Raw genomic sequence first — 19,147 nt, forward strand, 5'->3', positions numbered from 1 at the left:
TCACAAGCGTTCTAAATTGACTTTGTCATTTTTATGTTCTTTTTTGGACTGCGTTCGTCTTGGAGGTATCCGTTAGCGATGGAAAATTAAAATGCCGAATACTTTCAAACGGCAATTACAACACACTCCATACAGAGTGGCACACATGGTACGGGAGTTTGCAAAGTTATGATGACATTTTCGATGTTGCCGAGAGTGGCCAGTACAGTGTTTTTACGAGCTCAACGAATGAAAACCCCCCACTTCATCGGGTGGAGGTGGTGGACCCCGAGAGGACCCAAATGTCTACGTGGTGTGTCCTCGAGCACTGCTGAGACGAGCGCACCGCTAAGGGCGTGTCGTAAAAAAGTGACCACAAGTAGGTGTCTGGCTCGATTTCTTTTTGCATCCGTCTGCATCTTCACCGGACTGGGATGGGTCGTAAAAAAAACAACGAGGTTGCCTTGCGGGAGTGACTAGAATTCGAAATGGCCATCCACTGCGGCACGGCAGAGCGTCTTGACAGCACAGTGTGGTTTGAGGCGGTTATGTACACATGTACAAAGACTGGCAACGTTTGGAAACACTGCTCCAAACCCCCAAATCGGATGTTTCGATCGCACTTGCTTTTTGGACATGAAACACTTTGGTCATGTCGAGGGGACACTAAGAGGAAAAAAAGGCTGTCTTTGCTTTAGGGCGAAACCTTCGGGCTGATCATGTCACAAATCTATTTTGTGGGATGGTTGTTTCCTTATCGCTTCTATTTGTAATTCTTCTTTGGGTGACATTTTTTTGTTCTTCTGCTCAGCCTAGCTACACACCACGACCAGATGGAGGCCGTCCTTGTGAGTGACCAATTTCATTTGCCAGCTAGCTTCCGCTGCCTGTAACACACCTACGAAGGCAAGCCCGAGGAAGCATGTGACCGAGAACGGGTAATTCTTTTTTACGAGCGCTCATACACGCTGGCCCTACTCCGTTCGCTTCCGAGGGCCTCTTGCCGTTGCGCTGCAGCAAACATTGTGGCCCGAAACGAAACGGAACATGCTCATTGCTTATCGGGTGCCCTTTTGCGGGCTTGCGTTCTGCTGAGTGTGCAATAATGATACATCGGTGGGCTGTCTTTTCGGATGGATCTTTTTCACACACACGGCCTGGTAGCGAGAAAAGGAGCTAAGAAGGATATATTCAAAAATTTGACCACATTAGACCGGTGGTACGTGAGCAGCATTGAAAGCGACCATAATATGCGGGAGAAAATGCGGGATGAAACGATGACAACTGCCAAAACCGCACGTACCAGAAGGACTGCTGGGTGACTCCTGGGCAAAGGTACTTGTCTCCCTGGGGCTGTAACCGTGCTTCCGGTCTGGTCCTCGCGGGAGATGAACGTCCCGCTCTATCGTGTGGCCACGGTTGAGGGAACAATTTCCTGCGCCCGAATTTTTGTGTGTGTGCTTGTGTGTGCACACAAGGGTACTTTTGTCCGGGTTCTCTATTTCTCCGAGCGTTGGACGTTACTCCTTTGCGTTTGTCATCCGATGAACGTGCGCTATTATGAGGCTTCGCTCTTAGCACGTCTCAGCCGTTACGAAAGCGTGCAGGTTGCAGTACAAGTGCGTAGAAGCTACCGGTTTCGTTGCGTATCGCACATTTCACTATAGTTCACCTCCCAGAGTACGTTTGCGGTGTGGTGGTGGTGGTGGTGGTGGTGTTGGTGCTAGTAAATATATTACGTTTGTTGCGCTTACCTGATGCGAGCAGACCAGGTTACCAGCGAGGGAGGGGGCTGCTCATTTTATTTCTTTGGCCGCATGTTTTTTTTCTATACCATGGGCCTAGTAGCAGTGACGGGGCCAAACGATGATGGTTATGATGGTCATGATTATCATTTTCAATTTACGCCATATGGTCATATCATTTGGGGTGCCGGGCTCATCGTCATCATTACCACGGGTGGGTCGATTGGCCACCGTGTGCATTGTTACGCAGCGAGAAGAAGAAAAAAAGCGCACACAGTAAAGAAGCTGTCTTGTCACGTACACGCCAAACACTGACAACACATTGCTCGCTGAACATGCGGAAGGGTGGCTAGGCCGGGGGGTATGTGGATGGTGGTATGCGGATGTTTATGCTGACGAGGCTTGGGGCCGGTGCTGTTGCATAAATGTTGCGCAGTGCTTGGCAAGGTTTTATTCGTTTGCCCAAGAGTGCTGATTAAATCAATCAACTATCGATAGCGCAGGTTATGGTTACTTTTACTTGATTGAATGCTGTGACGTAGCGTATCATTATGTGTTTTTGATTCAATAAAGATTAGTTTAATTGATTTAATAAAAGATGGACAAACTTAATCACTATGGTAAACTAAATGTAATGTAAGCTTAACAAACAGCTCCATTTAAACTAGCAGAAAGGTGGTAGCCGAAACAATATGTAACGCACATAAAAATTTATGAATCGTTACCGTCGTATGATCGTGGTTTTTAAAGCATCAAAATGGACTGTAGACTAGCAAACAACACCAAGGGAACACGATACGTGAATTCGATAATCACGGATTTGAAATGTATTCCCCAAAAATGTGCTGAAAAGGGAGGCTTCGTCCAACATGTGCATACTTACGTTACTTATCCGGCGCTACAACCGCTTTGCGGTCTTGGCCTGCCTCAGGAGTGTCCGAAACCGCTCACGGTCTCGCGCCTTCGTCTGCCAGTCCGTTATCCCGGCCTTAATGGCGGACGCCTCCACGCCATCTTGCCACCTCAATTTGGGCCTACCACGCCTCCTCTGTCCTTGTGGACGGCCTAAAAAGACTTTACGGGCTGGGTCGTCCGTTTCCATGCGTACAACATGGCCAGCCCACCGGAGCCTGGCGAGCTTAATACGCTGTACGACAGTGAGGTCGCCGTACATCTCGTATAGCTCGTCATTATAGCGGCTCCTCCATTGTCCTTCCACACATACGGGGCCAAGTATCCTTCTGAGCATCTTCCTCTCGAACGCGGCTAAGAGGGCTTCGTCAGATTTGGACAGTGTCCATGTCTCAGAGGCGTATGTGAGTACTGGTACTATATAGGTACTATATAGTCCCAGCTTCGTCCGTCGCGACAGGTTCTTTGAGGTGAACTGATTTTTCAGGCTGTAGAATGACCGGTTGGCAGCCAGCATCCTTGCGCGCAACTCAACTTCCATACTGTTGTCGTTGCTGACCTTTGACCCAAGATAGGTGAATTCTGGGACGACTTCAAAAGTGCGTTCACCTATCTGTACATCACGCCTACGTAGATTTGGATTATTTATTGGTAGGTCCGCTGATGTTGCCACCATCAGTTTGGTCTTTGCCTCGTTTATCTGCAATCCGAGGTTCTCTGCCGCCTGCTCAATCCCTTGGTAGGCTTCTGCTACATAGGAGAGCCGCAGACCAATGATGTCTATATCATCAGCGTATGCCAGGATCTGGGTTGACTTATAGAAGATGGTTCCCGTAGTCTCCACCCTCGAGTCGCGGATGGCCCTCTCTAGCGCCAAGTTGAATAGGAGACAGGCAAGCCCGTCCCCCTGGCGCAGACCCTTGGTGGTAGCAAAAGGTCCTGAGAGTTTTCCATCCACCCTCACCTGGCATGTGACGTTGGTCATAGTCATTCTAACTAGCCTTATCAGTTTGGCCGGGATTCCAAATGAGCTCATAGCGTCGTACAGTTTTACCCTGGCTATGCTATCGTATGCGGCTTTGAAGTCTATGAAGAGATGGTATGTGTCGTTTTTGTATTCAGCCATCTTCTCCAGGATCTGCCGCATGGTGAAGATCTGATCAGTGGTTGATTTTCCGTTTCGGAATCCTCTTTGATAGTTTCCTACTATCTCTTCGACGTGCGGGACAAGGCGATCCTGAAGGATCAGGGAGAATATTTTATAGGCGGTATTCAACACCGTAATACCCCTGTAGTTGTTGCAGTCCAACCTATCTCCCTTCTTGTATATGGGGTAGATGATGCCGAGATTCCAATCACAAGGCATCGATTCGCTATCCCACACCTCAGTAACAATTTGATGAATCTCGTTTTCTAGTCGTGCACCTCCATTCTTGACCAGTTCGGCTGCAATTCCGTCGGTTCCGGGTGCCTTGTTATTTTTCAGCCGACGGATAGCCTTTCGTGTTTCATCTATGCTAGGTGGCAGTAGCATGACATTATCTGCTAGTGGCGCTTCTAGCTGTTCGCTAAACTGGTCATTGAGTAATTCATCAAAGTACTGAGCCCACCGCGAGAGGACCTCTGGCTGGTTACTGACCAGATCTCCATCCTTGTTGCGACAGCAGGTTACCTTAGGTACAACGTTGTTTCGGTGACCTGCTATCGCTTGGTAAAACTTTCGTGTCGGTCCGTACGCCTCTCTGGTTTGCTCGAGTTCCCGCATGTTTTGCTCTTCCAAAGCATGCTTCTTGGAGCGGTGAACTCGTTTCTCTTCGCGTCTAAGCCGTGAATATTCCTCTGCGCATGCCCGCGTTCTATGCCGTTGCTGCATTGCTCGGTATGCAGTATTCTTACGTTCGGTCACTTGTCTGCATTCATCGTCGAACCAGCCAGATTTGGTGTTGCCACGACGTGGTGGGAGTATATTTCTTGCACAGTTTATTACATGTGCATATCAGAGGGAATTTTTGAAAATTCGGGATTTGGAAGATTAGAGAGCGGTAGAGCGTTCACTGAATTCACGTAATCAGAAAACAATGAATTAAATTTCATATAAAATACTTTCATCTGTTCTAAATTAGAGCAGCATCAAATTTCAAAATCTATCATATTGTGCCTCTCTATTAAACAAATACTTTCGTTTGTACATTGCGAGCCAGACCGCCAGTGCGTGCAGCAGCACACGCTGACCACGTTCACGGAAATTGGCTTTGGTATTATGACATTTGCTTAACCGGTTGTGTGAGACCCGGTAGCTCATACGGACACATCTAGCCATCCTCGCTGAAAACTAACACAACCTATCAATAGAAACGTGTCCCGTTTGCATTTTCGTTTCAATCATATCCTCCAACCTTCGCCCGCTGGTACTTACGCCAAAGCGTAGATGTCCTTTTTTGTTCCAACCGACCCGCACCGTACGCACACATCAGTCACAAACGACGCAAACTGCATCATGATGAAGTGACCGTATGTGGATGGTGCATCGCATTGGGGATCTGCTCGTGTACTCGTACACACTACCTCGCCTGCACAGTGTAGCTATGGGAAACTCGTTGGCAACGAGCGATGTTGATCAGTTTATCATTTTCCGCCCGCAACGGCTGCCAATGAACGGCCCAAACCACTCACACACGGTTCATTCTGTTTGAAAACAAAGCAAAGCAAAGCAAAAAAAAATACAATGGTTATTTTTTACTCCGAGAAATGTTAGAATATTTGCTCGCTCACACGCTCTCGCTTGCGCATATGTGTTGCTGGCAATTGCTTTAACAGGCGGTTGCTTCGCTCGACTACCCCAGCCCAGCGCCTAGTCAGAGCCGCAAACCATTTCAGCAAACTCGCTTCGGAAAATGTTGGTGCTGTCATAAACATAAATTTTAATATGCTACACACGAATCAGTGCAATGCGAAAATGATGACCGGACCGGTTTGCCACCCGGTGCTCCCGGTGAAACCGAAAACGCGAACGCCGCTGTTGATTTCATGGGCGTGTGCGTACCGATTTCACGGGCTGCGTACGTGTGCAAGGTTTCGCGCTGCTCAGTTGCGTATACATTTTTTAGCTGAAAGGCAACACCGCGTGCCCTCTGCTACGTCGGAAGGAAGTGCGGCCGTCCCGTTCGTGCTCCAAACATACACAGGGAGCCAACGAGAGCGGATATGATATTGGCGGGCGATTGGCTTAGATGGAAGCGTAACTAAAATATTGAACAGGGCCTGGCTGGCGGTGAAGGTGCAAAAATAACAACACCCCCCAAACGTACAACGATGGGGAGTACGACGGGAGGTGTATAAGTATGTGAAACAATCTAACACATACGATCACAGCCGTGTGTATGTGTGTGTGTGTGTTAGGAAGCGAACGATTTTCGTTACGTTTGAATGTTTTTGAGCGGAGTGAATAAATCATTAGATTACTACGCAGCCCTGGTGTGCACCGGGGTACCAGCTGCTTCCTGTCCCGGTTGCCGGAACTTGCCGGCACCGGGCTCCGGGATGGGCCGTAGCAGCAGCAGCCCCATCTGCAGACGGGAAAACCAAATGGTTCATCGGGGAAATCTCCGAGCGATACGATACGATTTCTCCGGCTCCTGCCACACAACCGGGCTTCCGTGGTGTGGAAGGTTTCGTTCCTTTTTCCCCCCGATTTGGAAAGAGAAAGCAATTGAACGCAGGACACTGCACGATGAGTGTGCTCTCGAGGGCGTCTGTGTGGGAGTGTGTGTGTGTGTGTGTCTGTGTGATTGAACAAATCGATAGTCTCGTTACGACGAGATCGAGGGGAAAGAAGCGTTAAAATACCAATAAAAACACATGTTCTCCAATCGTCGCCTTCGTCCGTTCAGTGTGTGTATGTGTCAGAGAGAGAGAGAGAGAGAAAGAGATTGTGTGTGTGAATTGTGGCTATCAACTAGAGTGGCAGCTTCCGACATGGACATTGGCTTTGGCAAATCCATGGGAAACCATGGTCCCCGGCAGTTGGTGTGTGTGTTTTTATTTTTATATAATTTTCTCCCCTATTTTTTGCACCCCCCTTTGTTGCTTTCTTTCCCCCACACCGTACTGCCTAAACCGGCACTTCGATTGGGTGTGATATCACCCTTTTCCGAACCGAACGAGGGATGAATGTTAAATTTGACGAGCGAGTTTCATCGACAACATCGTTACGCCATCGATCGGGCAGGGGCGAGTTGGGGCCGGGAGTTTATTAGGGGTTTATGTTTATGTGCTGTGTGTCCAACCCACGGCACGGCACCCTTATGTCCCGGGGTCGATCCCTCACGCTCGCTGCATGTAAACTGTTGTAACTGATAACTGGGACATACATTTCATGCCGCTTCTCCCCCCCCCCCTCCAGCGTTGCAGTGAACCTTCCTGTTCGTGATTTTTCACACCAATGTTTTCACCTTTCCCTTCATTTTCATGCTTCCCTGTGCTCGTATGTGTGTGTGCATCGAAACCGATGGACTCTTCGACTTCCCGTCAGACATTATCGGTCAGGGCTGTTTTGAGCGGCAGTTGATTGGTGCGGGCGGGCGATGTGCCCTGTTGGTGATAAGATTTTATTGCCATTTCCATTCCCATTCTGTGCTGCCGGCTGTATGCGATGCTTGTGTCAGCGGATTTGCCTGACGGTGTCATAAAATAGGGCCGCTCAAACCGCGCGCCCGCATGGAGTGGCATAAATATCTGGGTTTGATTTCAAGCTGGCTGTGATTCGGCCCCATGCGCACAGGTGTGTTGGCTCGTAGTTTTGCCGTATGACACATCGCTCTAATGGGGACCGCCGGGAGCAACCGCTCACACAGCTCACACTGTGGCACTGGATTTATCGGGCAAACAAAAAACGAGAAGCTGTTTTATGATGGCTTATCGTAATGGTGCAATTGTGGGGCTGATAACAGCCAATTGATTGAATGGATTACCGGCACCGGCACATGGAGTGATCTGTTTTTATGTCTGTCGTATAGTTTTGGGGACCCGAAGGTTTTCCCTAATGTAGTGATGAAGAATGCTGTTTGGCTTTGTTTTGCATAAAAATTGTCGTAGATGTTGTCGTTTTAGGTGTTGTATTTGGAGCCACTGGACAAATGTGGCTGCAAATACATTGAAGTACTGATGCAATGGAAGTACATTGAAGTACTATATGAGTTTGATGTTCTACTAAATTAATCAGGCATCTTTACTGTAATTGAAACATTGAAACTTTAATACTTGAATAAGACCCAACATTGAAATTGATTGTTTTAAAGTATTTTAAATACTGTCAAACAAAACGCAGATATAAGTGATGAATTTGTTATGAAATTTAAGGGAAAAATGAAGGAATGATAGTAGAGGCATTACGGACAAAATTGAGGTATTAAACACAGGTTTTCGAATCATATAAGGGAATAGTTCAATCACTTAGGGGAATGTTGCAAATTGGTAGGGGAATGTTGCATGCAAGCTGTGGAAGTTTGCAATCTAATAGGGGAGTGTTGCAATCGACAAGGGGAATTTTGCAAGCTGTCATCAGATTGTGAGTGCCAGTGTAAAAAGCGTCGAATTGATGCCAATGATGTTTTCTAAAACATATCATTTGGAGTTTTTTTCGTATGGCATTCTGTTGTACACATGATAAACTAAATAAATCCTGCTATGGAGTGATAATTAAACATGAAAAGTTAGTAAAATTAACGAAAATATTGTGGGGTATTTACAGCGGCACCAACAGTCTGATGACAGCTCCACAGTATGCTTGCAAAATTCCCCTAGTCGATTGCAACGCTCCCCTTTAAACTTCCACAGTTTGCTTGCAACATTCCCATTAATTCCATTTACAGAAAAGATGCACACTTTAAATTTTCTCATCCTGCTTCTGTTAAGTTTATTTTTTTCTGAAACGGATCAGTATTGTTTACAGATTTATAGCATTTATGTCATGCTTAATCTGCTTTTCTGTACAACAACATACAACATTAACATTCAACAACATTGAGTACAACATCCCCATTTTACTGAAAATGATCAAAATCGGTGTTCAATTTGTCGTTTCTCAATATCATATTAGTAAAACAAACTATTGAAAATGCAGCAATCGATTCTGCTAAATCGACCAAACAGTCAGAGCATCAAAACAAAACATAACGTTCGTGCAAAAAGATTGATTTGGTAGGCGCTTACAGCACGCAAAATAATAAATTAGGTTAGTTTTCGACTAGCGAGATTACTTTGAAAAGGAAAGTGCTGGCTGCCGTTTTAGTGTGTAAAATATTTGTTATAATCCCCTAAATCCTTGTTGAAATTTCGTGGTGTCTGTGAGCGCTTACTGAACCATCAATCTTGGTACGACAAAATAAAATATAAAAACTGTATCAAACAATGGATGAACATGAGCTGAAGGACTGGCACTCTCTTCACCTCACTAGGAAAGATATATTTCGTGTCTTTTTAATCGCCACCAACTACTGAACGATCGGTAATATCCGAATGGCGTTACACTTATTTCAGTGAACGAGCTGTTATTTTCGAAAGCCCTCAACAACACTGAATGAGTCAATAAACATTATTTTTACTGAAAGGATTACTGCATCTTCAGTTTCAAAATCATACAGCACATCTTTACCGAACTCCTATAAAAAAGTTTTCTGTGTACAACTTAAAAGATATTGAGATTATTGTGTGTAGCTCTGTCATGTTTCGATCATGTATCGCCAAACCCTTCAAACCCCCTTAAACGTGTGTCATTTAGCGTCTTCCTACATTCTTCCCCGCTGAAACCGCACTAGCGCACACGCGATGAAATGAAATTGCTTATTCGATCATGCGTCCGTAGTGTAGTGTAGCTTTTAGCTACAGATTCGATTTCTTACCAACCAAAAAAAACCAACCAAACCAACGCTACAAAAAGCAAACACCCACAGCGCGACACCGGCGAACAGTGCTCGTACCATCTGGTGTGCCCGGGAAAAAATAGATATGTTTTGTGTGTCCATATGTGTCGGGCGTAATTTGGCCGAACCAACCGGCAATGTCGTTTTTCGTCGCCCTAATCGCATCCGACAGCGACGGCCAGACCGTACGTACGCAAGGCACCGCAACCCAATATAACGCAACCGTGCATTTAACTTCGGAGAGGGGGGAAAAGGTTTGCGGTTTCCATCGCTCGTGCGTTCGTGCACACAGCCATGTGAATCCTTTCCGAAGTGTAGGGCGGTGGGTGGATGTGTCGCGCAAGCTGCAAAAACATTCCAGCGCGCTGAGCAGATTGTTTGCCTGGTGAGCCGCTTAATTCCTTGAGACGGCGTGGTCCGGTTCGTGCAAGAAGTGGCATTGAAGCGTGTGTTCCGGTTCTTAGGTGGCAATTTAGAAGCAGTGGTAGAGAAAAAAAGTACAGTAACGGGTGTCTGGGAGATTACTGTCTCGTATCGATGGATACAATGTTGTGCAATTTTAGGATGTATACATCGCAAAGATTGTATTATTTTTATCTGTTGCTTTATTTTATCTTTAATAAATAGTTTATTTATATCTTCGTTATTTCTCAGTGTTTCGAAACCACTCATCATGTCCATTGATATGTCGAAACAGCACTTAAATAAAACACATTTTCAAAGTGTGCCAAGCACAGTTCAAACGCCCAAAACCAAAGTTGATTTGACTGTGCACCATTGTTTGCACCGCACTGTATCCATGGTCAGCGGGCATGCTTGTGCGTGTCCTGTCGTGTTGCCTTAAGCTTAAGCGTTATTATTTTCATTATCATTACGCCGGTCTGGCATACGCCGCTGAAGTGGAAGATGATGCAGTACTCTGCTCAATCGGCGTACCCTCGTCTTAGCTTACTCACACCGGCCGGGCAAAGGAAGGGCGTGCAGTGTGAAAGTCGCCTCCCGTTCGACGTCCAAACCGACGCCTTCCATGCGGTAAGAAAATTATTATACACATCTACCCTTGCTCCCCGCAAGCGGTAGCTAAGCAGCTTTTCCGAGAGATTTTTGTTGTTGTTGTTGGTGGTGGTGGTGTGTTCCTTCACTTTTCCTTCATTATGGGCAAGCATGTACATGGGCAAAAGGGGGAGCTCTAGCATCGCATTATTAGTGCCCGGAACATGGGTTGGGCGTAGCCGTCTAAATCGGACCAGACGGAGCGAACCGGATTGCGTGTTTTTGCTTGGCGAATGTTTCCACACTACGGGCAGACTCAAGGATCGCCACACGTGCACTGCTGTGAGCCCGGTTGTTTGTAGCATTAGATATGATACGCACATTTTCTTAGTCGGGTTTTTTTTCGCCGTCTTCTTGAGCTACAGAGCCTTATGGGTTGTCATGGGTTTTTGTTAACGTTTTACTCATCTTATGTGTATGTTTCTTTTTTTTTGTTCCCTTCTTTTTTCTCCCCTCCATTGCTTTTAATTGTTGGTTGCTGTCGTGTTTTTTCTTCTTACTTCTCTCAAGCGCTAGTGTGATTCGTTTGATTGAAAGAAGCCACAACGGTGTCCGGGGTGGGTGGCTTCGAAGCCGTTGAAGGCGTTCGTTTGTATTTGTTATTCATTACGGAAATTAATTTTTATTGCCGCCTGTGCTTGTGAGTGTGTGTGTGTGTGTGTGTGTGTGTGTGTGTGTGTGTGTGTGTGTGTGTGTGTGTGTGTGTGTGTGTGTGTGTGTGTGTGTGCGCGTGTGTGTTTGTTTAATATTCCAAATGATATCGCAAGGCTTTCTGTGCGAGGCTCGATTGACGTGCATGAGTGCTGGGGAGGGGGCAGGCCGCTTTTATTTTCACTCCACGCCATACTCCTCCACCATTATCTGCAGCGTTGGCTTTCCGCTATTCATAGGGCACCATCGTCGTCATACGAGTGTCTGGTTTGAATTGCCAGCTTGGAAGGGGTATTGTTGTTGATGCTGCGTTCTCTACTCTGCCATCCTGGTTTTCTCCACCCACTCATGCCACTCTTCATGAAAGGGACAATAAAAAAGCCCCACTCACTCACTCACTCATTCACTTCAACTGAAGCGAGCGTGGTATCTGTTTTTTTGCTGTTGTTGTGATGCCCATACACAATGACTGACAGCACTGACAGTTCCTATGGTCTAAGTGTTTCGTTTTGTGTTGTCGTTTTGTGTGCTTTTTTTTGTTTTGTTCCAAACGATGGGTGTGCCATTTCATAAATGTTCACTCGAAAGCGCTGACAGCACAGCAGCGCGCCTTAACCGCCGGGCGGGCGGAAAGCTCGATCTTGGTTAAGCCTTTTAACAGGCCGTTATCACATGCCGCGCGAGGCGGCATGGCGAAGGATTGCCGGTAGTGTTTCTTTTTACAATTCTAGCATCCTATTGAAGTGTTTAACGTGCCTTTTTTCTTGCTTAAATGGCTAAAGTGCGCATTGGCACCCTTTCTTTTGTAGCTGTTGCGCTCTTCAATGTACTTGAAACATTGCTTTTTAAATTAGAAGCTTTTCTTCGCTTGAGGAAAGCTTTGATACAATAAATTTGCCTATTACAATATAAAGATTACTTCAAATCATATAGCTAATTTTTACCAAACAAAAAAAAAGTGAGTCTCGTTATACTTATCATCAGAAACAATCTGCCTTTTCCGAAGCTTTTGTGAACAGTGAACTAAAGTGGATGGGACAAATCGTGCAGGCACGCGCACAGTGTAATATGCTTTCCGCACCGTAACTTGACTTTTGCAATCAAAACTCAGCGACCCAATTTGGATGGCGGAAAAATGGAGAGCGGATTACTGTCAAACAATTTATCAACATGGCTTAGTATATCGTCGCGCCAGCGCATGGGATGATATTGTTTGTATGTCCCTTTTTTTGCCTCTCTAACCACTCACACTGAAACGCGCCCCATCCCATGTGAATCCACACACACGCACATACACACACACGCGCAAAAAAAGAAGAAAGCAGAACATTTCATTCTTCACAAGTCACGCATGTGTGCGAGTGCGGCTCGATTGCCGTTTTTGCATCATTTGTTTCCTTCTCCATAAAAGCTTCCAGCCCGCGTGGCAATTGAAGAGCTTTCAACGAAATGAACCCACTTCCAGCGCGCGCACACACACACACACACATACACGTTTTTCGTACACAAACACATGCCTGCATACACAAAAAGCATAGCACACAGCCAAAAAAAAAAAGCGTATATACTGCCATCGTGGGTAGCATATATTTATGCTTGCCTCGTCAGTTTCTCTTTGTCCTCTTTGTCCCGGGGCAACCGCGGCGCTCTCTTGCCGCACCACCACCATCACCATCAACACCGCCAGCCTGCTCCAAACCTGGGAGTGGAAGAGTAATGATCTGACGCACGGGCGCCAGCCGTTGATACGTGATGAAAAATCAAAATCACTTCATTTGATCACAGCATTAACGAGCGGATTTAGGAGCTATCGTTCTAAAATTGTCGCTCGGAGTTTTAAGCAAACTGGCTTGGCGTAAAGCGCCACGTGGATCGAACAGTGGGGATCGGAAGAACCGGTGGAAGATGCGTAGCTGGAACATAATGACAATCGTGGGGATAGGGAGCCTTTTTCCCTTTAGCGTGTGTATTGTTTCATAATATCCAATAGTGCTTTAACTGATTGGAATATAAGTTTCCCGTCATTCCCAATGACGTTGAAATAAAATGTTGAAATTTTAAAGCCAATTCTAAATTTGTTTTGTTAATAATTTCAGCTCCACACTACGCCCGAAAGTAATTCTGCTTTGTGCAATGAGTACTGTTTGAACAGCTTTTCGCACAATTGCCCGTCTAGACAATGGGGTAAACAAATGTTGCAACAATTGTGTTGCGTTCTCAAAGACGCAGCTTTTTGTGTATTGATACAGCTTTATTTTGTACTGTTTCTGCTTTGCAATGCAAATCTGTTTTTAAAGGTTGGGTTTAAAATCAAACTCCTCAGCAGAACCACTAACCAGTTCTGTCCAGTGCGGCGTGTGCGAAGCCAAAGCAAAGTTAAGATGAGATTTATAGTCACCGTTTTTGCCATCGTTACGTGTTGGCTAGCATTGATACGTCATAGCGATGCACAATCGGGCGTTATAACTACTGGCTGTGGTGTTTTGCGTGAGTGCATTGGGATGTGGCCATTGGAAATGGAACCGCTTTTCAACCGCTTTTCATACGATCCTTCCATTTGCAGCCAAGTGTGGTGTGAATCAAGTAGCTGCCTGCTGTGAACCGTGCTACTCCGTGTACTGCTTCTACATCAATCGAAACTGTGGACGAAACTGCGTGAAGGGTTGCTACTGTAAGCTGGGCTTCGTCCAGATGAAACCGAACGGACCGTGCGTGAACAAGCTGTATTGTGGTAGAGGCAGAAAATAAATTTTAAATTACATTTTTCATGAAATAGTTTGTGTGATTAGTTTGGGCTGATTTTTAAATTCAATTTATTTAACTACAATAAAAGCTACAAACAAAAAACAAGAACAAAAAAGTGAATATTTTGCCAAATTTAACCGGTTGAGCAAACGCAACACAAATTTCAACCGACACAACGCAATCGGTTCGCCTATTTCACTACTTCCGGCAGAGGGGTGGCAAATCCCACCCAACCGCCCTAGGTTCAAGTAATGTTTTAATTCGAACACAAACGTCAACGCACCCGCTGGTGCTTGTTGAACCGAGCAAATATTAATCTAGCGTTTAGTGGGTGCCGTGCGTTCGCGTGTGCAAATTCAACGCTCACCAGCGTGCGCTAGGTAAGCTCGAACATCTTTCACACACACGTTCGCACGTACGTACAAATACAACCACACGCGGCCAGGTACAATCCTAGCATCCGTCGGTAGTACTGCTAGCTTTTCACCAAACCGGCAACAAAACACAAAAAATAACACGCCGCTGAAGGGTGCGTTTTCTCGCTCGAGCACCTTTCTAGTTCTAGTTTGATCCGGTGATTAGTTTGTTTTGCTCGATCGTGTTTATTTGCTTAACAATCCGCTCAGCCCCCCCCCAAACTCGGCGAACGGCGGGTTGACTCGGATTGGTGCGCCACTGTCACAGCCAGAGCCGCGGCGTGTAGTTTCGTTTGCTGTTTGCATAACAATCCGAGCTCTAGTTCAGTTCAGAGCAGCCGAGCAAAACAATGCAAAAGGTGGTGGAGGGGACACTTTCGCGCTAGGTCGGTGGGGCTGAGCTGAAGTACCGTTCAAGCTCTAATTTCTTATTTGAAGGGTGCTTCACCGGGATCTGCCGTGTGTGTGTGTGTGTTGTTAGGGTAGGGTAGAGTTGGACATTTTTATGCTTTTCTCTCATGAATATTGCACTTGCTGGGGTGCGTTCGACAATGAAAATCAAAAAAAAAGTTATTTCTATTTAGATAGAGCGGCATTTGGCTAGGGTTGAAAGTTTGAGCATGTTTTGTAATTATAGTTTTTATCGATCATTTGTATTTCCAATTTGTGCGCACATTGAATGGGGGTTTTAAGGTAAAATAACACAATTGCAATGGTAGTTTGGAAGCTTTTTAAACATTCTAAACAATTTAATAGAAAATACAATAGAAAGTAGAAACCCCAGTAAACCAATCATGAAATAAAAAGGATTTTTCTTTAATAATTATAACGATTGATCACATTCACTCGCACCATATGATATTTCAAAGATTAAAATGTCATCACACAGCATCTTGTTGTTATCTTTGGTCGAAGATAAATTGGCAAAATTTAATACAAACTCAACTGATTCACCATCGGCAATATCGAACTGATATCACACACTTTCACCTTAAAGCCGTTCCAGTAAGCACAATTTTGAGTTGTTTTATTATGGAAGCAACATTTGCTTCATGTGCCGGCCACCAATGTCTCGGGCTAGAGTGCTGCTTGCATTTCCGATAAATTATGCAACCATACATTCTACAGCAAGCAGCAGCAACAGCAGCAGCAGCAGCAGCATGAAACCTTCCCTTCCTGGCGGCTCTTAAACCGGGTTGGCACACCTTCCCTACCGTGCCGGGTGGGCTTTTTGCATTAATTCATGCTATCAGTGCCCTTCTCCCGAACGCCCGCTGACTCACTTTCAGCGTTTGCTCGGGGTTGATGCTTTCCTGAAAATGCAGCAGATGAGAAATAATTCAGGTATTTGCTGCTTCTTCCACTGCTGCCTGCTACTACTCCGTGGGTCCACCGCGGGCAAGTGGGTGGTTTGGTACCTTTTTGCATTTAATTTCGTGCGCTTTCTCGCATGGTAGAAAATGGAAAACACAGAGAAAACAATGGCACTGTGGCTGAACCTCCGGCAGGAAGAAATTCACCCGCCAGTGTCAGGCGGCCGTTTTTTTTAATCTCATTTCCCGCTCGCTCTTGTTTGAACTTGCCGTATTCGCTCCCGTGGCCATTGCCGTGGTGGTGTTGTTGTGTGCCTTTATTTGTGTTTTGTGAGGTTTTCTGTCCGGTCCGGTCCTGCTTGCCACGATATGCCGGTCGCTTAGTTCCCCGTTCCCTAGCGTTGGAGGGATATGGTGGAAGATGTGCCGGTGGGCTCAGACTGCTTTCCAGCACGAAATGCTGCCACTCGGCACTAGGCTGCGGCGCGTACGCCTTTCCGTGTGACAGCGGCTCGGCCTAGTTTCGGTGAGCGGGGTTTTCGGGACAAAAACAAACATAAACTTTTGTTTATTTGCATTTCTGGTGTTATTTTTACCGCTTCGGCATGCACCATAGATCACTGGGCGACAGTAAAAGCGCACCGGTTGGAGCGGCGGCAAAAACGCGAGAATAGAAGGGCGAGAAGCACCTGCGCCCCCGTAAACTGGCAGTCGGTGGGAACATTGGGAAGCCCTTCGTTTCGTATAAACCGGTGCCGGTAAAGCATCGAGACGATTTTCGCCACCAGCCACTGACATTTGCCACTGGATGGGTGGTGGTGGTGGTGGTGCTTTATCTTACGATTTAAAAGCTTGGTGAGCTTGTTTTTTGTCTCCCTCCTGGGCGCTTTTCAGTCGGCAACTTTGGCCGGAACGGCCAGCGGAAAGAGGATAGAGTGTGCTGCAGGCAAAGATAGATAGTGCATGCCAATGAAAATAACCTGCGGCAAATTGAAAGGGAATGAAAGCAACCACGTAAACGGCTGTCACGCGGAGCACATTCGCCGTCATTCGTTCCGGGAAGCGGCAGCGTACGTGGGAAGGATTTCAAAATATTCATACCGGGGGAAAAAAGGGAAGGCGGAAAGGCAAGCAGTCGGGTGGGTTGAGGTTGGCTCTTTTTTTTTTTCTTCTGCGCACAAAATAGGGAGGGAACAAAGCAGAAGGCAAGCGAACGGAAGCCTTCAGTTCCTGCTCGTACGTACTGCTATCGATGAAGGGATGGTAAATGTTGAAACCATTCCACCGGCATTTAATCAGACCACCCTCTGCCGGTAAAATTATTTTACCGAGCACCGTAAGAAGCCGAGAGCGGTGTGCGTTACGAGCCCCGTCTAAAAGGCAACTAGGTTACGGCTCCGGAAGCTTTTAAGGACCTATTTATCGGTTAGATAAAAGCGATTAAATAAGCGCAGCTCAGGAACGAGGAGGGCGCACTCGTTGTAGCTTTACGCGCGGAGAGCATTTCTTCCCTGTGAAAGTGATGCGCTTTCGTTCGTGTGTATTGAAAGTGCTTCCCTGGTGCGCGGCGGCAGCTGTCTAAAGAAGCTTTTGCCCCCGCCGGCAAACGATACTTTCGAGCGCGAGTTCAATGGAGATAAATACCTACCAAACAGAGGAGGGTGGGATTTCTTTTGGATGCACGGCTTTCTCGGTACGCTTGGTGGGACCGCGGTAGCAAACCAATGTGGACAAGTGCTTGCCGGGTAAGCAGGACACCCGGTGGTGGAGTGGCACTTCATTTGGAATTTGTTCCACGGTTTTGTGCTTTTCAAGCGTTCAAGCGAAAAAGGGCTTTCAAAAGGCAGCCCGTTTGTGCGGCCCGTTTGACGGCGCCCGTTCTTGTTGGACTGTTGGACACATTGGGACCGAGCGAAACTGGAAGGATGCTCCGAAAAAGGGAAAGAATGTTAATTTCCGTCCGTTTGGGAGAGGGAGGTGGCGCCCGGATTGGAAAATGCTTCACCAGAGCCTTAATGACTAAACGACATAAAGCGATTTACGGTCTCGGACGCTCTCCGATTCGTTCCGAGAAGTTTTAAGTGCTTTGCGTTATTTGGTGAAGAGCTTTTCAGAGGTTCGATTTAAATTGGGCTGCGTTCTAAAGACCCCGGGCAGGAGGGGGGGAGTTGACGGTTGTGCGAAACGAATTCCACCCCGATTCGTGTAAACATTTCAATGAAAACTGGCTGGCGAGGCCGGGGTTGAAGCATCGGCAAACGAGGTAGGTTTATTTGCGCAAAGGTGCTTTAGGACCGTTTCGGAGGCTTGTGGTTCAATAGACGGGTGGAGTGGGGGTACAAAACACCGACCCATTTCTTTGGCAGCGATGACAATGACAGTTGTGTTTGGCAAAGATACTAGAATGCCAGATTTTAGATAAATTTGGATCATTATACTCGAATCTGAACATTTCAAGATGCTTTTTAAGGCGGTGGCAATCCAAAGAATGTATACTATCACTGTGCGTTTATGAACCAAAAATGTAGTTTACATACAATGCCAAGAATGTAATAAATATGTGTATGTCTTTAATAAAACTACTCTTATTCTTGGGAGATAACCGGGAAAGAAAAAGTTTCAAGGTAAGTTAGCTTTGCTGATATGTTTTCTGTAATTTTTATTGTAACTTTGTCATCAAGTCAAAAGAAAGATGTTCCTAAAATGTTCACAAGCTTCATATTATCTACCAAAAAAGTGAAAAATTTCAGTAGTATTTTGAAAAGTTACCAAGCTGTGTAGCTGAAATGGATTTTGAAATCCTCTTTACATTTTGATCCCAACAGTGGTTTGCACTTTCAATGCTATAGTAGAGCTTGCTAATAATCCTAACAACCCTTATTGAAACTGATATTCTTGTACAACTTTGATTGAATCGTATATCTGTGTGTGTGTGTGTGTGTGTGTGTGTGTGTGTGTGTGTGTGTGTGTGTGTGTGTGTGTGTGTGTGTGTGTGTGTGTGTGTGTGTGTGTGTGTGTGTGTGTGTGTGTGTGTGTGTGTGTGTGTGTGTGTGTGTGTGTGTGTGTGTGTGTGTGTGTGTGTGTGTGTGTGTGTGTGTGTGTGTGTGTGTGTGTGTGTGTGTGTGTGTGTGTGTGTGTGTGTGTGTGTGTGTGTGTGTGTGTGTGTGTGTGTGTGTGTGTGTGTGTGTGTGTGTGTGTGTGTGTGTGTGTGTGTGTGTGTGTGTGTGTGTGTGTGTGTGTGTGTGTGTGTGTGTTTAATCCTTCTAGCAGCGTCACGCCGACACAGTTCCCTTTAATTCAATCCATCCAGCAAATTTACTGTATAATCATGAACTAATCTTCTTCGCATACCGATTCCCCAGCAAACCAGCAATCTGCTACCATTATAAGCCTCAACACGCACCCATTCAAGA

General features: G+C 46.1%; 1 protein-coding gene and 1 long non-coding RNA gene across 7 annotated transcripts in view; both read left to right on the top strand.

The window, feature by feature from the left end:
• The window catches only part of LOC1281351 (nephrin), a 135,427-nt gene that overhangs the window by 44,390 nt on the left and 71,890 nt on the right, over positions 1-19,147 (top strand). The window lies entirely within an intron of this gene.
• Positions 12,820-14,017, top strand: LOC133391502 (uncharacterized). Its single transcript, XR_009765006.1, has 2 exons — positions 12,820-13,747; positions 13,824-14,017. It is a non-coding gene; the product is annotated as an uncharacterized LOC133391502 (long non-coding RNA).

This window comes from Anopheles gambiae, chromosome 2, assembly GCF_943734735.2.
Source record: "Anopheles gambiae chromosome 2, idAnoGambNW_F1_1, whole genome shotgun sequence".
Classification (NCBI taxonomy): Eukaryota; Metazoa; Arthropoda; class Insecta; order Diptera; family Culicidae; genus Anopheles; species Anopheles gambiae.